The sequence below is a fragment of the Sminthopsis crassicaudata genome, chromosome 3 (genome assembly GCF_048593235.1).
Source record: "Sminthopsis crassicaudata isolate SCR6 chromosome 3, ASM4859323v1, whole genome shotgun sequence".
Lineage (NCBI taxonomy): Eukaryota > Metazoa > Chordata > Mammalia > Dasyuromorphia > Dasyuridae > Sminthopsis > Sminthopsis crassicaudata.
In genome coordinates this window covers 630,242,280-630,260,702 of record NC_133619.1, presented here as the reverse complement: position 1 = coordinate 630,260,702, position 18,423 = coordinate 630,242,280, and the positions used below count along the sequence as shown (strand labels likewise).

The 18,423-nt window shown below is 39.1% G+C and overlaps 1 protein-coding gene across 1 annotated transcript in view; it reads left to right on the top strand.

The window, feature by feature from the left end:
• Positions 1–778: 778 nt before the first annotated feature.
• The window catches only part of TP73 (tumor protein p73), a 212,845-nt gene continuing 195,200 nt past the window's right edge, over positions 779–18,423 (top strand). The window contains exon 1 of the mRNA XM_074306470.1: positions 779–1,083. The gene's annotated coding sequence lies outside the window, so the exon portion shown is untranslated. The remainder of the gene's footprint in view (positions 1,084–18,423) is intronic.

Below are 18,423 nucleotides of genomic sequence, written 5' to 3'. Positions count from 1 at the left end.
CACTTTAGAATGCCAGCTGCGGGAGGACCGACACTTTCTGGGTTTTTTTTTTTTTTTTTTTCTTTGCATCCCCGGAACGTCGCTAAGCGTCCGGCCTCCGCAGGCCTTCAATCAGTGTTTGCTGACTGAAATATCCCAAAGTACAATGGGCTGCCGCGTTGGGTAGCGAGCTCCTTGTCAGTAGGTATCCACCAGGAAAGGCTGGCCTGCTATTCTATCCGGGCTGTTTTCCAGGGGACGCTTGCCCACCCGTTTTCCTCGTGAGCTGCTCGGGGGTAGGAATCGTTTCGCTTTTGTCTCCGTCTCTAAGGGCCTAGTCCAGAGCTTGGCATCCAGTAGGAACAAAATAATTGCCGGTCGAGTTAAGATCGAACTGAATGAACTGCACTGCCGTGCCAGGCACTGGCATCGCCGCCTGTTCCCAGGGGCGAGCTCCTCGGGGACTGGGAGGGAACTCACCGGAGCCTGAGTTGGGCTGGGTAAGGTGAGGTCAGGGGAAAAGCGGCAGCTCCCGAGCTCCCCGAGGGGACTGGTGGGGGTTTGGGACCGAGCGCTGGCAACTTGTGGCCACCCTCTAGAGTCCCGCGCCGCCGCCGCCGCTGCCGCCTCCTCGGGCCGCCCGGGGCGCGCAAAGCGGTCCCGCGCTAGCAGCCCGCCAGGCTAGAAAAGGCGGCTAATGCCTGCTGCGGCGGTAGCGGACGCTTCCCTCCCCCTCCCTCCTCCCTTTCCTTCCTCCTCCTTCCCCCTCCTCTTCCCTCTCCAGTCCCCCACGCCGGCAGCCCCTTATAACCAGCCTCGTCGCTCCGACCCTCCTGACTGCCCTTCGGCCACTGCCCCCCAGCCCTACCCGGGTCTCCCCAACCCCATTGCCTAACTAGGGCTCTTCCCCCTCTGCCGCACCGGCAGCCAAAGGGTTAACCTCCGGCAAATCCCCGGGTCCTCTTGGGGTAAGGGAGGGCACGAGTGGGGTGGGGTCCCGCCAGTGCAGCCAGTCCCGGGGGCGAGGTGCGCGCGTCCTGCTCGGGTCATCTATGCCAGACAGGCAACTAGGCACCTAGCGGCAGCCTGTTCCGCCAGCACCAGGTAGGGCCGAGGCCGGGAAGGGAGGGAGGGAAGGGATGGGAAACCCGTGCCGGATCAGGGTTCGGACTCCGGGTCCGTCCGGGTCGCCGGTGGACTTAGAAATCTGGGGACGCTGCATTTGGTACCCGGGTTCCGGCGCTCTGCCACTCACTGTGACCTTGAGCTCTCAATAGCTCAACGCACTTTTAACTGTCCAAAACGTGCTTCGAGCTGGGGATCCGAATACAAAAGTGAAACACTTCCTGGCCGCAAATTAACCTACATGAGCCTCAGTTTCCTTTTCTGGAAAATGAAGGGATTGGGCCGTTGGAAGAGACTAAAAGGCCTTTTCCAGCTCGAAATCTAGACTCCTATGAGTGTAGCTACTTCCAAAGCTCAGTTCACGGTTGGACCGTGGGGAGCAAAGATGCCACGAGGTAACCCACTGCTCTGTCTCCTCCTGCGGGTCGCGAGGGGGAGGGGGAGGAGGAAATCTGGGTAGCGCTGCTTTTCTACGTTGGAAAAGGGCATTTTTGGGTGTTCGTGAGGCCTTTGCACTGGAGGATCAGAGTTTGTCCAAGGATGGGGGACTTCAGTTCAAAAGGGGGGGGTCACGAGCCCCAAGGGTCCTTCTTGCGGTGGGACGGAAGAGAAAGGATGAAGGTATTTGAGTGTGAATGGGGAACTACTTTTGTCGGACCTTTGGAGCTGAGGAGGGCGGCTGAATCCGTCCAGGTGGGGGATGGGGGGGTGGGGATGGAGATGGAGATGGAGATGGAGTAAAGCCTGCGTCAGAAAAAAAAAAAAAAAAAAAAAGACAACTTTCCTGCTCTCTGTGAGATTACATTCTGCAGGGCCAGCACAAAATGTAGACCTAGAACAAAGAAAACTGGACTCCGAAGGTTCGGGGACAGCTCTGGGGAAGAGAATCAGAGAAGGATTTGTGTAGGAGTGGAATTTAACCTTAAAGAAAAAAAAAAAAGAAAAAAAGAATTCTGGGAGTGCATTCTAGGGATTATTCTGATGGCTATGATCATAATATTAATATTTATATTGTCCTTACCCTGACCCTTTAAAGAAGGTATTTCTGTTCTTATTTTACAGATTGAGAAACAGATCTAAGGAAATTAGGCCTCAGTTTCCCAACCTGTAAAATTAGAATAACAGAAGGAAAGGGAAGTTCAGTGACTTGCCCTGGTGACCAAATCCAGGTTGGCAATCACAATCCCAGGTTGAGTTGGCCTCAGTTTCTCCCTTCTGTTTAGTACAAAGCCCAGGAAGAAAGAAAAACAGGAGCTGCATGTGGTAATGATATTTATATAAGAAAAACACAGGAGCTACATGTGGAGCTGATAGTTTTATATATACGTATATATATTCATTTTGGAATGCTTTAACATATTAGATTGAGTGTTAGAATGTATTAAGAAGATCTGGATTCAAATTCTCATACACTATATATGTGTGACCATAGGGCAAGTCACTTCCTTAACACTTGTGAGCCTCAGTTTCCTCATCTATGAAATGAAAATAATACACTCTCCTTATAATGCTGATGTGAGACTCCAGCAAAATAATATATGCAGCTCTTTATATATATATATGTTATTATTATTAATTCTCTTTTACCTCAAGTCTGTGAGATAGGTAGTTGTTCAGTCTTGTCTAACTTTTTGTGACTCCATTTAGGGTTTTCTTGGCAGAGATACTGGTATGGTTTGCCATTCCTTTCTCCAGCTCATTTGTACAGGTGAGGAAACTGAGGCAAATAGGTTGAAATGACTTGCTCAGAGTCACACAGCTAATAAGTGCCCGAGTCAGTTAGGCCAGGCATGCTGTCTATTATACTAATCACTTAGCTATCTCAGAGATAGGTCTTAGATACTACAAGTAGAATTATTACCCTTTTACAAGTGAAGAAACTGAGTCTGTTAAAAGAGTTGAAATGATTAAGTACTAAGTCTGAAATCTCAAAAGCAGGGCTTCTTGGTCCACATATCTCTTTCCCCTCTATAATAAAACTTGCAGTGTCTAACAGACCTAAAGAGGGGAGATCCTTTGGGCAAACTTTCAAGTGGAGGGATCCTTGTCTTGAGGAATAAGAATGGCTTTGCAACTGGGACTAGTGGAGATGGTTGCTATGGTAGCAGAGGATACTGTCCAGTATCCTCCAGGTGAGAGGTTAGGGCTTGTCTGAGGCTGGATTTGAATCTGGTTTCCCAGACTAGAGCTCTTGCCACTAAATCATGACTAAATAAAGCTCTTTTTCTGATTGAAAGAAACTCATCAGGTCATTAGGGATTCTTATAAAGAAGGAAACTTTCAGATGATCCACAGATGTTCTGGAAATGTCATTTTAAGCTATTATCCTCTGCCACGGGAGGCAGCATAGAAAAGGGGATAAAGGGGCAAAGTGGAATCAGCTTTAGAATTAAATGCTTAAGCTGCACTTCTGTCTCTGATATCTCCTGGTTGTGTGATATCACCTCTGATGCTGCCCTTGGCAGCTCTCTTGGAGATTATATGGGTTGCCGAAAAGTTGATGCTCTACATCAGTGGATTTAATGGGAGTCGTCCTGCCACTGGCTTCAAAGATCTACAGAAGAGAAGAAAGAAAGAAAAAAAAAAAAAAAAAAAAAAGCATTGTCTTTCTACCTCCTCCTGCCCCACCATTTCCTATTCAGTAGCTACACTTAACTGGAGAGGTTGTTGCTTTCCTGCTTAATTTAAATTTCTTATCTCTCTCTATATATAATAAATTAAAAATGGACAAAGCACATTTCCTCCCAACAATGAAGTGAGATACATAGGAAGATTATTGTTCCCTCTCCATCCCCAATTGCTTTTTCTTCATTTTCTTAAACCCAATGAGAATAACAACTCACATGACAGGTCCTCCTTGGACATATAGCTACATTATAGTAGTTAAGTGCCTGTCTCTGATTCTAATCTATTTCCCACTTGTCTCCAAGCTCAGTCTTTTTTCCACTGTTTAAACCTCTGAATATATGCTTAGGATCTGGGATTTCATCCGAAGAGTTTTATTGGGGGGGGGATGCTCCCACCAACCTTCTAGGACTTAATAAGATTGATGGTTAAATTATTTATTTGAGGCACATAAGTCATTGATTCATTGTTGTTAACAGAGTTCTGTTTATGCCTCCAAAGGTTGCCTTAACACTTGGCACTGAGCCATGTTATTCCCTTTTTTTTTTTGAGGGGAATGCTCTTTTGCTATTCTGCCCTAGTCTTAAATCTCAGAAGGTAAGCTAAAATGACCAAACAAGAAATATATAAGTATATTATACGTAATTATATAATTGTTCTTTATATCCCTGGCACTTAGCACATAATTGGTGCCTAATAAAGGTCAGAAGGGAAAGATATATAAAATGAGTACCAATGCATACACACACATGCACATATATACATATATGTGCCTGTATATACAGATTTTGAGACATATATAAGTGTGTTTCATAGAAATGTATACTATACATTGATATTTCTGTCTCTCCCTAACAGAGACTTAAATGAAATCATTCCTGCCCTCTGTAAGCTTACATACTACTGGGTAGTCACAAGATAAAAGAAAAACAAGATACTAAGTAACCACATGTATTTATGTTCATATATACACATATAATTGTATATCTTAAGGAATAAGCATTTATTAAGCATCTACTGTGGGCCAGACACTGTGCTAAGTAAGGACTTCACACAAATTTGATCTAGGGTGGAAGTGACTCAGAGGAAGTCAACTAGTCCAATTCCTTTTCGAAAAAAAAAAAGTTAAATAAGGATTTTTGTTTTGTTTTGTTTTGTTTTGTTTTACCGAACAGGTATTTATTTTTTTTCTCCATCACTAATAAAAAATTAAAATAAAAAAAGCTTTGTAATATGCATGTTCAAGTAAAACATTTTACAGATAGCACAGTTAGGTCATACAAGTTATGCAAATTCACAGATATAGATTTGTATACATATGTAAATAAGTATGTGTTTATGGATTTGTGCATGTCTGTATACGTACACATATACAATTCAGGGATTGATTATAAGTTCCTTATGGACAGGGACTTTTTCCTTTCTATTCTCAGTGCTAAGCACAGTACATAGCATACAGTAATTATTTAATAAACGTTACCTTTTAACTGTGTGTGTGGCTATGTTCCTTACACAGAAATTCATCAAATGAAATACACAAAGAAGAATAGGACATTCCTAGCTTTGGACTGTGTGGGTACAATTTATTTCAAATATATTATCAGGGAAAGAAATAAACATTTAAATAGCACCCATAATGTGTCAGACAATTGAGTTAAAGGCTTTGCAGTTATTATCTCATTTGATTCTCACAACTACTATGCTGTTATTATCCATTTTTTAAAATTGGGGAAACTGAGGAAAACAGAAACAAAGTGATTGTAAGTATCTGAGATCCAAATTTGAATTCAGGACTTCCTAGCTCCAGATCCAGAGCTCTATGCACTGTGCTACCTAGGTGTCTAACCAATAAATTCTATGGAACTATTAACTCCCATTAGAAGTTATTAAAATATTTTTAAAAAATCAAACAACTTTAATGGTAAACCTTGGGGTGGGGAAAGTATAAGCAGGATTTGTTACTATTTTTTTATTGCTAAGGGCACCTATTATTCAATTATTGCCATCTTGGATATTTTCTCCTATTGGTGCAACCCTTCTGAACTTTAGTAAAAGCCTTCTGAATGTGCCTAATGGCTAATCTGGGGAGGCAGCTTTCTTTTAAAACTAATAACTCCCATTCACCAGGTAAACAGGGCAAGTGACTTTTCCAGGATCATACAGCTAGTGTCTGAGACCAGATTTGTACTCTGGAAGATTAAATCTTCCTGATTCCATGATCAGTGCTCTACATACTATGACACCCACCTATCATCCTGTTTAGAAGAGAATTGTGTAAGATAATTATGTTAATGTTTTTAGGTTAAAAGCTATAATTAATCCACCATATATTGAGGATCATATTAATTGTATTTCATTAACCAAAACAGGTTACTACTGTTAGATCTCTTGTAATCTGTACACAAGAACATAGTTGTTCTACTACTCTCCCTTCCCCCAGCCTGCCATTCCTAGTATTTCAAATAAGCATCTCTTGTCTCTGCATCCTTATGAATCATTACCACCCACTTTCTAGGGACTTTTGCTTCAAAACCACAATTTCCGCACTCCCAAACAAACAGCTGGCCAAATACTTTTAGAAAGAGCATGGGTTCTTTAGCCAGAAGACCTGGATTCAATTTTATTTGTTCAAGCAAGGCATTCAGCCTCCCTAGTGCTCAGTTTACTCTTCTGTAAAATCAGCAGGATGGACAAGATGAGGTCTTTTCTAGCTCTAGGGCTGTGAACCTACTCAAAGTACTTGGCATATAGTAGGCACTTAATACTTGTTTGTTAACTATGAACTATGCAGCCTCAAAGTTGGATATGTAATTTTTAAATTTCAATAATTAATTTTTCCAATTACATGTAAAGATACTTTTACATATTCATGTTTTTCTCCCTGCCTCTTTTACCTCTCCCCTTCCCAAGAAAGCAAGCAATCTGAAATAGGTTATACAATTATAATCATTTAAAATATATTTTCATGTAAGTCAGAGTACATACAGTTGAAAGGTTATTAGATCCTATTGAGTCATTCCACTTGAGGAAACTATGCCCCAGAAAAGGGAAGTGACTTGCTTCAATTCCCAAGGGTCATTTTTATCATAATTAAAATTGCAATCCAAGTCCCCATAATTTTAATTCAATTTTCTTTCTGCAATACCACAGTGGAAAAAAACTTATTTTCAATAGTCTAGAATCAATAAACATTTATTAAATACCTACTGTGTACTAGGCATTGTGCTAAGCTCTGGGGATTAAAAAAAAAAAAAAAAGGAAAGACAAGTTCCCTGTCCTCAGGAGGCTTACAGTCTAATGGGAAATAAGCAAACAAATATGTACAGAGAAACTATATATTTGATGAATAGGAAATACTCGACTGAGGGAAGAATGAAGAGGGCTGGACAAGATGAGTTTTCAGGTGGGATTTAAAGGAAGCCAGGGATGTCAGTAGGCAGAGTTGAGCAGAGAAAATGAGAGCATTCTGGGAATAAGGACAGCCAGAGCCAAAAGATGGACTGTCCTATTCTTGGAATAGCCAGGAAGCCAGGGACACTGGAAAGAGAGTAATGTAGAAAAATATTGAAAAGGGGATAAGACTAGGTCATGAAAGTTTTGCTCCTGGAGGCAATAGGGAGCCCCTAGAATATATTAAATAGGGAAGTGCCATGGTGGGACTTAACATTTTAGGAAAAACATTTCTTTGGTGGTTAAGTGGAATAGGAAAAGACTTGAGGCAAGCAGACACCCCCCGCCCCCCGGCAGCCATTGCTAAGATCCAATTGGGAGGCAAGAAGAGTCTGTTTTGTGTAACATCATAGATCATAGATGTGTAAGTCAGAGCATAGCAGATTTTGTATTTTATTTTATTTTTGTGAAGTAATTAGGGTTAAATGACTTGCCCAGGGTCATTCAGCTAGGAAGTGTTAAGTGTCTGAGGGTAGATTTGAACTCAGGTCATCATACTCTGCGGATTTATTTTTTTTTTATAGATTTTTTTGACAGTATATATGCATGAGTAATTTTTTTTATAACATTATCCCTTGTATTCATTTTTCCAAATTATCCCCTCCCTCCCTCTACTCCCTCCCCTTGATGACAGGCAATCCCATACATTTTGCATGTGTTATAATATAACCCAGATACAATATATGTGTGTAAATACCATTTTCTTGTTGCACATTAAGTATTAGATTCCGAAGGTATAAGTAACCTGGGTAGATAGACAGTAGTGCTAACAATTTGCATTCACTTCCCAGTGTTCCTTCTCTGGGTGTAGTTATTTCTGTCCATCATTGATCAACTGGAAGTGAGTTGGATCTTCTTTATGTTGAAGATATCCACTTCCATCAGAATACATCTTTATACAGCATTGAGGTGTACAGTGATCTTCTGGTTCTATTCATTTCACTCAGCATCAGTTGATGATCTCTCCAAGCCTCTCTGTATTCTTCCTGCTGGTCATTTCTTACAGAGCAATAATATTCCATAACCTTCATATACCACAATTTACCCAACCATTCTCCAATTGATGGACATCCATTCATCTTCCCGTTTCTAGCCACTACGAAAAGAGCTGCCACAAACATTTTGGGACATACAGGTCCCTTTCCCCTCCTCAGTATTTCTTTGGGATATAATCTGCAGATTTTTTAAAAGAAGGAATTTTCTGATAATGATAACCATTGAGCAGTGTGATTGTAGTTTCATGAGGGAACAAGTTCTGTATCACTAAAGATTTTAGATAGTCTTTTTAAAATATTTCATTTTTCAAAAACATACAAAAATAGTTTTCAACATTCACCTTTGCAAAACTTTGTGTTCCATATTTTTCTCCCTCTCTTCCCCTAAACAGCAAGCAATCTGATAGAGGTTAAACATATGCAATTTTTCTAAACATTTCCATTCCATAATGCTGTGCAAGAAAAATCAGATCAAAGGAGAGAAAATGAAAAAAAAACAAAAACAAAAAAAACAAGCAAACAACAAAAGATGAAAATACTATGCTTTGATCCACATTCAGTCTCCATGGTTTTCTCTCCGGATATGATTGGCTTTTCCCATCACAAATCTATTGGAACTGCTAGGCAGTCTTGATAGGGCTCTCTGGTAGGGTTGTTGAATTGTTGTTTGAGGTTAAACTATATATTTGGGTCCTGATTGATTCAGATTGAATGTAAATAGCAACCATTTATGCTAGAAAATCTGAAAGTCTTCTCCCAGATTTATTTATTTAGATTTTTTTTGAATAAGTAAAAGAGGAGATTCTTTGCCTCAGTCATTACCTAACCTTATTTTCTGAATAGACACAGCATCAATCAAACTGAGATCTGTTGAAGATCTTAGCTTAAAAAGGTCCAGGTCTCCCATTGCATCCAGGGCTATCTCCAATCAATTTTTTCTATATCTTGTCTCTTGCCCCAGATGGCTCTGGAGGGGAAAGTGAGGCAGGTCATCCTTGCATAGCCCTCCCTCACTTAAATCCAACTCACTTGCATATTATGGCATCACCTCCTTGATGTCATGATCCTCTTGGAGAACAAAGGACAAAAAACAAGATGTGAAATGAAAATCTCTTCCGTCTTTGAGATCATGTGAGTTCTCTGTGGCAAAACTTCACTTATTTGGGTCAGCTGTAAGAAGCTGTTTAGCCATTTTCAGTCATGTCAGGCTTTTGGGGGATGCGTTTTGGGATTTTCTTAACAAAGATACTAGAGAGGTTTATTTTCTTCTCCAGTTAATAAGAGTCAAGTGACTTGCCTTGAGTCACACAATCTGTAAGTTCCTGACACAAGATTGAAACTCAAGATGAATTTTCCTAAGTCCAGGTCTGATGCTTTACCCACTGCACTATGCAGTTGGCCATCTGGTCCATAGTAGGTGCTTAATAAATGCTTCTTCTTATTTTTTAAGATGTTTAACTAGTGCAGAGGGCTTCAGGGCTCTTATTGATAGAATAATAGTGTAGATAGTTTCTTAGGCAAGAGTTCTCTACTTATCAGGAGCAAGTAAAATGTTATTAGTTATTCAATCAACAAACATTTAGTGCCCATTTACCATTTGCCAAGGCAATGTGCTAAGTACTGGGGTCACAAAGAAAGACAAAAGTAGACTCTCCTTTCAAAGAGCTTACATTTTATGGGATAGATGATATATAAATAGGTAGGAGCACACAAGATATCTACATCTATCCCTATCTTTTTTCTCTTCCTTCCTTCCCTTTTTTCTTCCTTCCCTTCCTTCCTTCCTTCCTTCCTTCCTTCCTTCCTTCCTTCCTTCCTTCCTTCCTTCCTTCCTTCCTTCCTTCCTTCCTTCTTTCCTTCCTTCCTTCCTTCTTTCCTTCCTTCCTTTCTTCCTTTTCTTTCTATCTATCCATCTACTCATCTGGGAATCGGTGTATTTATCCATCCATTCATTTATAGCTATCTCGTTGGTGAAAGATAACATAAGAAGAGGAATCAGAAGCTGGAGAAACCAGGGAGTTGAGATTTGGGTTGAATTCTTGAAGGATCTAGAATGTAGAATAGAGGCAGAACATCTTCTAGATATGGAGGCAGGGCAAAGACAAGGGATTAGAGATGGAGTTTAATGTTGAGGGGGATCAAATGAGAAGACCTAGAAGGTTTGAAGGAGGCTAGATTATGAAGAGATTTACATTTCAGTTTGGGGAAGGGGTGGATAATAGTCATAGATTTCACAGAGAGGCAGGGTGGTATAGTAGATAGAGAGGGAATCCTAGGTTCCAAATAGTGTATCTTAGAACAGTCTATCTGATGCTGGACAAACCACCTATGAGCTTTTCAGGCAGCTTCCTCATGTGATAAATTTCAGAAAGCGTACAGAACTCTGCCAATAGAGGAAGTCCCTCTTTGGGAGCTCCTTATGTTCATGAAATCAAGAGTGTGTTTGTTTAAAAAATTTTTTTCTTTAGGATTTTAAAATTTTACAAAGTACTTTATTAACAACTCTGTTGAATTAAAGAACAGCAAGTATTCTCCCTTTTATGAATCCTGTAGTTGGGATGAAGAGAGGTCATAGAATTTAGATCTGGAAAGAATTGTAGAGGTCATTGGATCCAACTTCCTTGAATTACAGATGAGGAAACTGACTCATAAAGAGAAAATGACTTGCCAGGATAAAATAGCTAATGCCTGAGGCAGACTTTGAATTCAGCTTTGTTTGTTTTTTACTCCCAAGACCAATGTTCTTTCTAGAGCAACATATAGACATTTTTGCTTCTACTGAATGTGTAAGGATTTAGAGATAACAAGATATCTCTAGCAGCTGATTTTAGATTGAACATCATAAGAAATCTTTGAGGTCAGCTTGTCTTACCCACCTTAATCAGCAGATGAGGAAACTGAGTCAGAGGGGCAATATGTCTGCCTCTTTTGCGTCTCTTTAGAGATGAAAGAAAACAGTGATCATTGAGTCCAATTCTACTTATTTTTACAAATGTGAAAACTGAGGCATGGAGGCAAGGTGATTTAGAATTTTTGATTTAGAGGTGGAAGGAAACAGTGATCCTTGACAACAGTCTCACTTATTTTACAGATGAAGAAACTGAAGTACAGAGAAACAGTGTGACTTACAGTTCTAGAATTAGAGGTAGAAGAAAATTTAGTGACCATTGAGTTCAGCTTCCCACTTACTTTAGGGATGAAGAAACTGAGGCACAGAGAGATGATGTGACTTAAAATTCTCGATTTAGAGATGGAAAAACTTAATGATCATTAAGTCCAGCCCCACTTATTTTACAGACGAAGAAACTGGTAAAAATGATTTAGTTAGAAAGAGCCCTAGAAGCCATCAATCAAGTTAGCAAGTATTTATTATTCATCAGACACTGTATCAAATGTTGAGAGCAGAAATACAAGCAGAAGGGTAAATGATTCCTGCCCTCAAGAAGCTTACATTTTAATGGAAGAAGATAATACATAAAATGGAGCTGAAAATCAGTAGAGGTTGGGGGGAAAGTTGTTAAACTTTGAGAAAATCTGGAGAGTCTTAAAGGGAAATAAAAACATGGCTGGCCTGGATACTTTGCTTAAAATGGAGGTTCCAGGGAACCATCCAATCAGAGAAAGGGATTTTGGGGAGGAGTGTTAAGAAGTCCAGGAATGGACTCCCAGGCTTCGGTGACTTGATAAGGAAAGTCAGTTGAATCCGCAAGGAGGCTGAGAATTGTATTGTGGTGGCTGTTATCTCCTTAGAGTTCTCTGATTACACTTGGCTTAGAACTTCTGCTGGAGCCTAGTTAAAAATGAGGAAACTGAGGCACAAAGGAAATCTAAGCAACTTGTCCAGTTTTACAAAGCTAGCTGGTAAGGCTGAGAGACAGGATTGGAACTTGGGCTCTCTGTACCCAAATCCAACACACTTCCTACATCAAGATGTCAGTGCTTTAAAGTAGACAGGTATTTTAGGGTGAGCTGGTCACCTATACAGCATCTGGAAACAACAGGTCTGCGGCTCTGTACCAGCTGGAGAATCAATTCATTTTCTTGACTCTGAGGGGTGGAGTTGAGACTTTAATTGCTCAAAGACTACTTTTCCCTGGTAGGTGCCTTCTCTGGGGATCCCTAACTTGGGAAACTCCTAGTTTAATTGGGCACATGTGTTCCTTCATGGAGCATTTCTGCCTGTATGGGGATGGAGAGTGGGGGCAGGGTGGAGAGAACAGTTAGATCTCAAAGGGGATAACAACTGACATTTACACATCAAAGTCACAAAAGCCTTGCCTCACAACAACCCAGGGAGACTCCCAAAGAGAATATATTTATGCCCATTTCAGAGATGAGAAAACCAAGACTAAATAACTTTTAGTGAAAATATCTAGGGAATTGAAATGAAGATAAAAGAAGTGATTCTGGCTGTGAGAAACCATTTGTCAAATTTTCCTATCCATGGTACCCTAGAAATTGACATTATCTTCTACACTGGCATCATTCTCATTAACCACCACTCAATTCAACTTTCTTTCTCTTTTCCTCTCCTTTCTTTCTCCCTCCCTGTCTCTCTGCCTCAGTTTCTCTCTTAGACACACACACACACACACACACACACACAGAGTTTTCATTTGTCAGTAAAAGTGTAAATTCTTGGTTGTAGCATTTGTAAAGTTGTAAGATTCTGATGATCCTTCCTGTCCAAGCCTATAACCTCTGTACCTTATTTTTTTTTTGGACCAAATTTCCTTCCTTGATTCATAAGTGGCCAGATCTTCCCCTCTTGAGCCCTTTACCTCACTCTGAACCCTAAAACTATAAGCCTGCCTATGGCTTTCTTCCCTCCTTGAACAACTCACAGAATTTCACCTCAGAAATGGATTTTGGGATGAAAAGTTGGACCTGAGCTTAAAATCCTAATTTTGACCTCTGTTGCCTTGTGATGGCAGCCAAGTCACTTCACAGTTCCAGACCTGTTTCCTAGTGGACTGGATGGCCCTTCTAGACATTTATATATGATCCCTCCAGCCCAACCTATGCCAGAACACAAGCAGGATTGAGTGGCTTGGAGTACATTCTCTCTGTGTGGCCATGTTGAGACTTCTGTGGGGAGAGATGATATCATAAATTGGTTCAAGTGAAAAGAAGAAAATTATCCTAGGTAAAATTGTTCATGATGACCTTGAATTGGAAGAATGTTCTGAAAAGTTTGGAAAAGTTTGGAAGAATGGTCACAATAGGTAAATAGAGGACAGCATGGTATAAAGGAAAGAGCTTTGCCTCCCAATCCAGAGGATTGGACTCAAATCCTAGCTCTGCCATTTACCATTTATGTGATCATTTTATGTCTCCAGCCTCAGTTTTCTCATCTGTAAAATGAAAGAGTAGGATAGAACCCTTCTAAATTACCTTCTTGAATCCTTTGTTATCACTTTAGAATATTGCTGCAAAGTAGAGCCTTCCAAACCTTCAAGAATTGATTAAGCATCTACTTAATATCAAAAGCCAACTGATGAATGAAATGGATAGAATACTTGCTTACTCTTTGGCTCAGTTTCCTCTACTGTAAAATGAGGATAACAGCATTTACCTCCTAGGGTTGTTTTGAGGATCAAATGAGATCAAGCTCTTAGCACAGTGGCTGGCACACAGTGGACCCTCTGTAAATACTCATTGTCCCTTCCCATGTTTCTTTTGAAAAAGATGGAGAGAAGGGGACTAGATAACATTACCATTAGTAGTCCTTAATATTTGTATGTTGACTTGGGAGGAAGTCTCTGGTGGAGTGCTCCAGGGATCTATAGTTTCTGTGCTATATTGTCAGTGGCTTAGATAAAGCTCATTCAATTTGAAAATGACAGAGTTGGTGGTTAGATTCTTTTATAGAAAATACATAATTTGGCAGAAATAAGCCTCAAAAATATCTTGACAAGAATTCATCTCTTGTCTAAAGTTCTGAGAAGGTAGATAATCTGATTCTCTGATCAATTTTTTTCTTTTGTTATAGTTTGATCTTTAATCTTAAGGCCTTAGAACCATTTTGAATTTATTGAGGAATATGGTATAAAATATTCATCTATGCTGAACTTTTGCCATATGCTTTCCGGATTTCTCAGCAGTTCTTATAAAATAGGGAGTTCTTTCCTAATAATTTTGTTTTCATATTTATTGAGTCCTGGGTTATTAAATTCCATTATTTCCAATTCTCTCACATCTATTCCATTCTATTGATCTACTTTTTTTTTTAACCAGGGCCAAATGCTGCTCTATACTATAATTTGTAGTCTGGGAGTATTATTCTCCCTTTATTCCTACCTTTTTTATCTCAATGTAGCTTCTGCTCTTCCAAAAGAATTTTGTCATATTTTATCTAACTGTAAAGTATCTCTTTGATAGATTGTTCTGACATTAAATCTGAAAATTGACTCTAATAACATTGTCATGACCCAGCCAGAAGTACTGAACATTCTGCCAGCTTTTTAGAGGTGCTTTATTTTTGTTAGGAAAATTTTGTATTTGAATCTATTCAAGGGTTTAATATGTTTTGGTAGGTTAATTCCCACATAGTTTGTGCATTTTATGATTATTTTCAAATTTCCCTTTCTAATGTTGCCTCTTAAATTTTGTTGTCATAAAGAAATTTCATTTATTTTTGTGGGTTTATATGGTAACTTGTAGCTTTGTTATTTGTATTTTCTCAGTTTGTTTCATTGCTTTTCCAAGCAAATCATCATGTCATCAACAAATACTTATATTTCCTCTTTGTCTGACTTTGTGCCTTTAATTTCTTTCTCTTCTGTTATTGTTATTCCTAGCATTGCTAGAACTATCTAAAATAATAGTGGAAGAAGAGACATCCTTGCTGTACTGCTGGTTATTGAGAAGTTTCTAGTATATCTTCACTGATTGTGATACTTGATCTTGACTTTGATAGATACTTAAAATATTATTGAAATATTAAAATATTAATTAATAGCATATTAAAATGTGCTTTATCCTTTCTGATTTTAAATATCAGAAATGTATTTTTGTCATAAAGGTTTGATAGAATGCTTTCTTTTTCAATGTTTTAAAGAATAATTTGTGTAATGTTAATAAAATTTTCCCATAAATCTTTTAGAACCAGAGTTTTTTCTTTGATAATTTTTGTTTTGATAATGTTTATAACTGTGTAAATGAAAAGAATAATCACAAAACAGTGGAAAATGAATGTTTTGACATTGTAAAGAAACAATCTTGACCCTAAGAAGAGTCAAGAGAACATTATTCTCTTTGTTAGAGAACTTTTGCTTCTTTGCAGAATTGTAGGGTTCATAGACATGAAACATCACAGACACACAGACACACAGACACACACACACACACACACACTCAGGCTTTTTCTATGTAATAATCAGGTTTTTGAGTTTTTCTTCTCTTCTTTCGCTTTCCTTTTTCAAAAAACTGTTATAAACAATGACTCTTACTTTAACATAGTTAACATGTATGAGACTACCTGTCATCTAGGGGGAGGTCGGTGGAGGGAAGGAGGGGAAAAGTTGAAACAAGTTTTTGCAAGGGTCAATGTTGGGAAATTGCATATGTTTTGTATATAAAAAGCTATAATAAAAATGTAATACAAAAATAAAGGATGATAAATAAAAACTATTTTAAAAAATTTTTAAAAATAAAGGATGACTCTTTGGGAGAAGTGGAAAATGGATAGAAGGGGATATAAAGGCAATACAAAGAGATAACAGCAAAAAAAGGGCTATTTAAAAATATATCTTGAAAGATGAATATTGGACTAAAACTAATAAGATAAAGTGTAAAGGGTAAGTGTAAACTTTTAAATATAGGATAAAAAAAATTCAGCTTTGTAAAGGTAAAGTAGGAAATTTATGGTTAGACATCAGTTTGTTTCTGGGGGGGATTAAGAGCTTCAGATTTTTCTAAATGAATCAACCCAATGATATGGGGGTCAAGAAAACAAATGGCATCATGTTCTACATTAAGAGAAGAGGTGGCTTTCAGTGCCATGTAAGTGATACAGCTCTATCTCCTTCTGCCCTGGTCTGGTCATATGGAATATTTAGGTTTAATTTTGAGAAGCTGGTGACAATCTGGAGGGTAATAGAAGAAGATGGTTGGGATGAAGGGAATGGTTGGCTTGAATTCATGAGGCAGGAGAACCAATTGAAGGAACTGAAGATTCTTTGCATGGAGAAGGAAAAAAACTCAGGGAGAACATGGGAGAAATCTGTAAGTATTTGAAAGCTTTATGTGTGGAAGAATTAGCTGTTTTGGTTGGCTCTTAGAAGACATAAGCAGGTATATTGGATGGAAGTTTCAAAACTATGAATTCAGGCTGGAGAAAACTTAATTACAATAAGAATTTTCCAAAAGTGGAAATGAATGCATTGGGAGATAATGGGTTTCACTCATTGGAGGACTTTGGGAGAGGGGATCCCTTTTGGGGGATTTATTGACCACTGAGGTCTCTTCCATCACTGGGATCTTGAAAAATCAGAGAGAAAAGTTCTCATTTTCATCCCCAAACTCATTTGAGGTTCATCACCATCAATCTGGGCTCCATTAGCCAAATTGTTCATAATTTACACTCCACAAAATGTTTTCTCTGAAAGCTACCCATTATTAAGGTTGGCTGGAGGAATTCTGCTCTTCCCCAAGCCCCCAATTATAAAAGAAAATCCAATCCATCTAATCATTATTATGTAAATGAGAGACGCCAACACCTTGGCATTTAATAATAAAATGTGATAAGCCACACAACTGTAGTGTGTGTCTCTGTCTTTTCTTACTTTCTTTTTCTTTGCTTCCTCTGGTCCCAGGAGTCCTCTGGGCTGTCAACAAAGCTCCCTCATAATTAGAAGAGTCTCCTGTCACTTCTTTTTGGAGAAGAGAGAGCAAGCTCCAACTTGCTCCTGGCTTCTTAATTCCCCATCATGGGCAGCTTCTCCACTAATTATTTGGTAGTAATGAGGGAGGAGAAAATCAACTCGTGAAAGTTTCCCTGAGATTTTAGAACAAGGCTGCAAATTAAATGTGAGATATTGGTAAACAAGGAGCTAATTGGATTGATAGGGAAATAATGAATTTGGATCAAAACGCACGAATGGGCCATGGAAGTTCATAGCTCTGCTAGCTAGATTGCCTAACCATTAATGTATTAAAAAATCAAAATGATGGAGTCTAATCTCACCCTTCTGGGTCAGGAAGTAGCTAGAATGATTTGTGTGTGTCATAGTTTCTGAAAATGCAAAGTCACTGAAGTGATATTTTGTATGATATCGGTCCTCCTTCGTGGTAAACGGCCTTTTTATATCACTCAAAGCAGCTTTCATCAGCAGAGAGAACGCCATTTGGAAGTCAGGAAGACCTGCATTCAAATAACATTGACGCTAACTGGACAAATCTTTTTCCCTCTTTATGCCTCGGTGTCCCCATCTGGCAAATGGGCATGATAATGCTCTAAAGTACAGAGAGAACAGGTTCTAGTGTTATGCTTAGAATTAGGAAGACCCAATTTTCGATGCTTCCCTTGAAACTTAAGCAGTAATCTATAGGAAAAGCTATTCCCTGGGAATCATGTTCTGTCATCCATGTATTGGGATCTGTGTTCTACTCCTCCTCCACTGTGTCCCTTAGAATCCTTAGCTTTCTTCAAGGCTCCATTCGGGTGCCATCTTGTCTATGACAACTTTATTCTAACCTTCATCCATCCCCATAGCATGGACTCATTTGTGTGTGACTTAACTCCCCTATGGATATAGAATATAAATTCCCTGAGGAATAATTCCCTTTTTTTGTGCTTATGTTCCCAGGACCAGCACTGTGGCTGGAACTTGAAAGTGTTTATTTTAATGCTTATTGGTAGAGGAAAGTATCACTCCAGAGATATAGAGAGAAGGTTGGAGAGACATGGTAAGGGGAAGAGATAGAAAGTAAGAAAGAGATAGATGAGATTCTGAGATAACAAAGAGAAGTGAAACACACAGAAAGAAACAGAGAGATGTTCACTGGGTAATATTTTAATACTCCAGTGCTAACTACACATGTATGTTGTGAGCATAAAGGGAGATAATGGACTAGAAGTGCTCTCTAAATAGAAAAGTAAGATGTCATTATTGGAGGCAGGGGAGAGTTGAGCTTCAAATGGAGTCCCAATGGCACCTTGTTTTTCAAAGCCTGTATTGAAACCATTTGTGGGACATTGACTTGCATATCTTTTTGAAACCTTTGGTGAAAAAAATTTCCTGACCTC